Raw genomic sequence first — 5,841 nt, 5'->3', positions numbered from 1 at the left:
AGAGGGACTGTTGTTAGGCCTGCTAAGGCCCACTGTTTCTTTAAACAGAGTCCACAATACACTAGGCGAACATTGTGGATTTAAAATGCTTTTAAATATTTATCAGAAGTATTTTATCATCATATTCAAATGACACCTGGAGTGCACTCACCTTTATTGACAATCTCTGTTCTGAAAGTCCATTTGCTTCCTTAAAGCCCCCCAAGCAGAACAAGGACTACCCGTTTTCATTCAGTTAATGTTTAGTAAAAAACCAAGCAACCTTAATCAGCATGCTGATTGCATCGTCAACTAACAAATAATTTACTACTCTGAGCATTGCATTCCATTAAAAGCTCATTAAATTTTCTGTTCTCCAATGGGAGGTTTAGCTTTTGAACTGCATGCTTTTGCTTCGAATGATCATTTATTCAATTTTTGCAAAATGTTGTTTTTTTTTTTCTTCCTAAAGTATAGGTGAGCATTTCAATACCTATAGACTGCAGACATATGGAAACACAGTAAAGGGTTTGAGAATGTTCCATTTGATTTATAGACTCTGTTTAATAAAAATTCAACGTAATCTCTTGCACTTTTAGAAAATCCTGAAATCACTGAGTGTATCTGTGGTTATGTGTGACCCAAACGTAGCCTCAGAAATATTAATACATAATAGAAAATACCAAATCCCTTCTTTAAAGCTTCGATTTTCCTTTTCTATGTATTATAGCTATTGTTATTTTTAGTGTTTTTATCCTTGTAAATAGCTGTTTTCTCCTGATTCAGAAAGGAGCGTGACACTACAAAGATCTTACCATATTTGATGCCAAACTTAATACCTCCGATGGATGTGTGTGAGTGGGGGGGGGTGTCTAGTTACCCAAAGAAATCCACATTTTCTGGGGTTTACACATTTTTTACAAACTCACAATCCCCTGAATTATTTTCATGCCCAGACCCCACTAGGAAAGAGCATATTTATTATTTTTAATTTAGGGACATGTAGGAAAATATCGGCCCCCAAATTAACATGCATCTTTGGATTGCTAATTGTGCTCATTGCAAATTTGGGTCATTTTGCATGAGTGACTCTAATGTAGGGCTGAGATTGCCATGCAGCGCAGTGGATTCCTGATTCCCTGCGCTAATCCTGAACTCGGTGATTGTGTCAGGTGCAGTTCTGTATGCTCTAGCAGCTGGCTCATCCTCATCAATGCAAATAAGGCAACTCCTACAATCAGAGCGTCGTGAGTGTGAGGCCTGATTGCTGAGGGCAGGCTAAAGCACTACACAGACTCTCACTTTCAAATCACGCTAAGTGACAAGACAACTGCAATGTCCCTCCAGTTCACAATCAACCTTTTGAAAACAAAACAAGAAGAGGATGGCTACAAAGAAGAGGAAAACCCCAGTGTTTGGGAAATGGACTTGTTTAGATGGGCTTTATTTAGATACAGAGGTAATCTAAAGTGCATTTCAACAAATAATTCTTTAGCTCCTATTCTGTGCAAGATACTTTGTTTTAAGGGTTGCGGAGGTGCAGAGGTGAGGGAGACACAGTCCCTGCCTTCAAGGAACCCTACCATTTGATGGCAGAAAATCATAAAAAGGAACATAGTAACATAATTGTTATTAAGGTACAGTCACCAAGATCTTAAATGAAAGCCATAAAACATATTTTTACAGAACTATTTAGAGATGGCATTACGGCGCAGATGTCAAGAGCAAGACTTTTGGAAGCTTTGGGTTCAAATCCCAGCTTTGTCACTTACTTGCTCAAGTTCTTTCACCTTTCCACAATCTTAATGACCTTCTCTGCAAAGTGGTGGCGACGGAAGTATCTACCTCCCAGGTATCTTAGAAGAAGGAACTGAGATTCCATATATAACACACTTGCCACAGTGCTTGGCACATAGTAAGTGCTCAGTGATGTCAGCTCCAATTCTTATTATTTCCTCCCTAACATATAAAGAAGAGGGGAGGAGGGATCCAGAAATAATAATGTGCCACAGTTTGAAAAGCATTTATTTGATCTGTCTCTAACTTCCTATTTTATGTGTAGCAAGCCCTAACCCTGTGGAAATGAAAATACTGTAAATGTGAAAAAGCCCTGCATCTCTCAATGGTGTGTGGACAACCCTGGCTACTCAGAACATGAAGGAGAGAACAAGAAATCCATGTGCTTTTCCTTTTCTTCCTTTCCAAACACGTGTGCAGACTTCCCCTGCATTTCAGCCCCACCCTCTTTATTTTACTGCCTAATCTATAAAGGAGGATTAACAGCAGCACGCTGCTTTGGCATAGAGCAGATTCTGGGTGAGGACCTGTAGGTAGAGCCTAATGAATACAATTTTCTAGGACTGTGAGTTTCTTATTTTTAGCTACATGCTGGGCTCCAGCATTGGCTCTTGAGCCAGAGGAACATATCCTTTGATCAGACTTGGGTGTTGCTCCCAGAAGAACCTTTTTCAGGAAGTAGCTGGGGAAAATGTCTTCTGTTTCCCTTATTTCTCATTTGTACTCTATCGATTCAGATTCCAGATAACTGGTCCCAGTAAGTTGCACTACAACACTGTGATACACCCGTGTGGGAAGCAAAGATACTCCAGGGCAGGGGCAGCTCCACTTTCTGGCAAAAGAGGATGGCTGGTGCTCAAGCGTGTGGTTGCCATCCTTCCCCCTTGGAGAGTAAGCTAGAGGTAGTTAACCTTCCCGGGGGAGGCTTGGCCTAGACGACATCATAGACACCATATCCCCCCTGGAGTTACCCAACAATAAAACTGCTTCCTTTGCCAAACACAAAGAATGGTCTGGAGTTGGATATTAGCAAACAGCAAACCATATAAAGAAGAAAGGGAGGGAGGGAAGGAGGGAGGGAGACAGACGAAAGGAAAGGAGAATAGAAGGGAGGATGGAGGAAAAGAAGGAAAAAAACATGAAAAGAAAGCATAACATCAGGTCTTTCCTGCTTTAGTTTGCCAGCGACAAGGCAGCCATCCAGTCTGGTCTAGATTTTAGCCAGTGCCATGGCAAAGATGGGAGTGGCGGGGGGAGGGTGAAAGAGGTCTTGATGTGGTGCCAAGCCGGGCAGGGATGAGGCGCCAGATCTTGTGGAAATGCAGACTTTAAGACCTTGGCGGTGGGAAAGTGTGAGCAAGATGGTAAGTGATTTGATCTCTTACATTCCTACTCAGGACCCTCTCCTTCTCTTTCTAATAGGATTAACAGATATTTTCCTAAGCAGAAATCAAAATGTGTCAAATCATCTGAGACAGTCAATTTGCTCACAATGCCCACATTCTTGCAGTACGGATGCAGCACTATTCAAAAACAGTTTCATTTCAAGAGATACAATGCAGCAGAGAGGTAAACATTTATCTTCATAATCTTAGACTCCTTTCAGACTGCTTAATTTTTCCCAGTGATTTTCCCCTCCTCTTTCACTCCACCCCCAAGCTCTGCTTCAAAACATTTAGTACAAAAAAGACATGACTTCCCCAGAGGATTCGGGTCTCAGTGATCCTGATGATGCAACGTGTGCTCTCCATTATTCCTGGGAGCTCCCTGGATGTGTTCCTGCATCCTGCCTCACTGCTTCTGTTGCCCCTAGGTTTGTATCACTCACAAATCCTCTTCAAACACCTGTGCGGGTGACCTCCACCTCTTTCTCCTACGTCATCGCAAGTTAGCAGGACTCCTTGCCCCCTCCACCCCACCCGCACTCTTTTTTTTTCTCTTCCTGCTGTTTTTGCTATTGCCCACGTCCCTGCCAGCACAGCCCTCTGCAGCTTCTCCTTAAGGAGGCATTCAGTTGCCTTCCTTCGTGCTACCTTAAAAGTGCTGGTCCTCCTCCAGCTCCCTTTGAACACAAGGCCCAGTGTCACCTTTGGAACAATGAATGAAGGTAGTGAGAGTGGGATTCCAGCTTCACATTGTTGGCATTCCTGAAACTCTCCTCCCGTTTTCATTTCCCCCACCTCCTTCCTTCCTCCTGGAGACCCCATAAGATAGCAATTAGAAGCTCTGAAATGAATAGAAACAATAGCTACTGGTATGTTTTATTCTTAAGGTTTGAATAGTAGACATTTAGCAAGGAGAATAAAGTCTCAATTTTTCCCTTTTTCTTACCGTTTGTATATTCAGTACACATGCATAGATAGGTTTTTTTTTTAAAGTGGATTGCTGACAGCATTTTCTGTAATAATATATTTTCCATTGATGTATTTTAGGTGTCTATTTAACCATGATGCTCTATGTGATCATGGTGTCAAAATATAATGAGTCGGTCCGTTCTACCTAGAAAGCCCTCACCACCCTTTTCCCCTTCCCACCTGTTAAAATCCTCTTCAACCTGCGGGATCCAGCTCACACCGTATCTCTTCCAGGTAATTGTCCCAGATCCTCCCCTGGAGAATTCTCCCTCCCTCGCCAGTCCCGCTTCAGGTGTTTATGCCTCTGCTCTGATTGGAGTCCACTTTGTGTTCCAGCTGTTGTTGAAGTCTGTCTGTCTGTACAATGCGACTATGAGGCCTGGAGGACAAAGAACATATGTCCTTCTTTCTGGACTCTCTGCCGCTCCCAGCAGTGGGCCTCGCACGGCAGAAGGGGGCTATCACCTGAGGACGAAATGTGGATGACTGCCTGGGCTTCGAAGCCTGAGAAAAGCCCACCAGTTCCTGTTGAGGGTCCTTTTGGAGGAGGGGGACATCAACCCCCTCCTCGCCCGCTTGTCCCACCCCATAGCTGACAATGATTTCGAGACTTCCCTACATTAGAATTTTTAATATTTTTTCATCTAAATGCTCATCTTTAGTAAATCCATAACTAGATGGATTGTGAAGTGAGGGAATTAAAAAGTGCTATCTTATATCTGAACAAATAAATCATTTATATTAGCTCTTCTGTTTCTAGGCTGGTTTGGAATTGGCAACAAATACTAAGGCATCAGTACTCTTTGACATGGTACATTCATTTATTTGTTATTTTTTTAAGTGCTCTGACAAGTTGTTTAGTAGGAGCCAAATGTCAGTTAGTTAGTATTGGCCTGAAAAGGAGTTGCTGTGCTCCATGTGTTTGTACGTAGTCTTGGAGCCATCCTGATTATTTTGGCTTTTATTTGCACAAGGTATTTATCTTCAAAGACTCACCACCACCGCAACAACAAAAAAATCGTACTTAGTATTTTAACGTTTGCTCAAAACCATACCTTGCCGGCAACCCTATCATTTCAGTATTGAATTTTCTCTCCTGATAAGGCCAACGACACTTGAGCCTTAGTTAATGTAAAACAGGAAGGTGTTAATCTCATTTTCAACGTGTCAGCTCTTCAGGTGGAGTATTAATACGCAAGATCTCCTGCTGGCAGATTCAACAGAGTCTTTCTGGCTATGAAGCGAAGTCCAAACCTGGTGATTTTTGCTTTCCTTTATTGTGTGTGTGCAGGGTCTGCTTCATTCACTGAAAAAGATATATCAGCACCTAAATGCATATGAAGAAACAAAGAGATGTTTGCAAACTATTGACTCAACTCTGTACTCAGACACCCTGATAGGTTTGCTTTAAGATATTCACACATCACAAACATTTAGGTATGTTTGATAGTATTATAGGTAAGGTACATTTTTAAAAGACCCTCTGAGATCTAGAATTTTGCGTTAGAGAACTCCAGTCCAATGTCACCATTTGCTTTGTTTAATTTGCTTTCTTGAAAACACTAATTGCAAAGGTTTAAACAAGGAAAAGTACGGACTATGTTGCTGGAGGTGTTACAGAATTCCATATCCCACAGGAAAATTTAAGTTCTTGAAGTAATGTGGGAATCGAACTTTTTATTTTTTTTCTTCGGGGTGTAGAGAGGAAAGG

At 41.8% G+C, this 5,841-nt stretch overlaps 1 long non-coding RNA gene across 1 annotated transcript; it reads left to right on the top strand.

The window, feature by feature from the left end:
* Positions 1-3,009: 3,009 nt before the first annotated feature.
* On the top strand, positions 3,010-4,833 carry LOC113928411. The gene is made up of 3 exons (XR_003521898.1): positions 3,010-3,140; positions 4,209-4,364; positions 4,450-4,833. It is a non-coding gene; the product is annotated as an uncharacterized LOC113928411 (long non-coding RNA).
* Positions 4,834-5,841: the final 1,008 nt, after the last annotated feature.

Source organism: Zalophus californianus, chromosome 5, assembly GCF_009762305.2.
Source record: "Zalophus californianus isolate mZalCal1 chromosome 5, mZalCal1.pri.v2, whole genome shotgun sequence".
Taxonomy (NCBI): Eukaryota; Metazoa; Chordata; class Mammalia; order Carnivora; family Otariidae; genus Zalophus; species Zalophus californianus.
The sequence above is the reverse complement of the archived record's forward strand: the minus strand, read 5'-3'. Positions and strand labels throughout refer to the sequence as shown.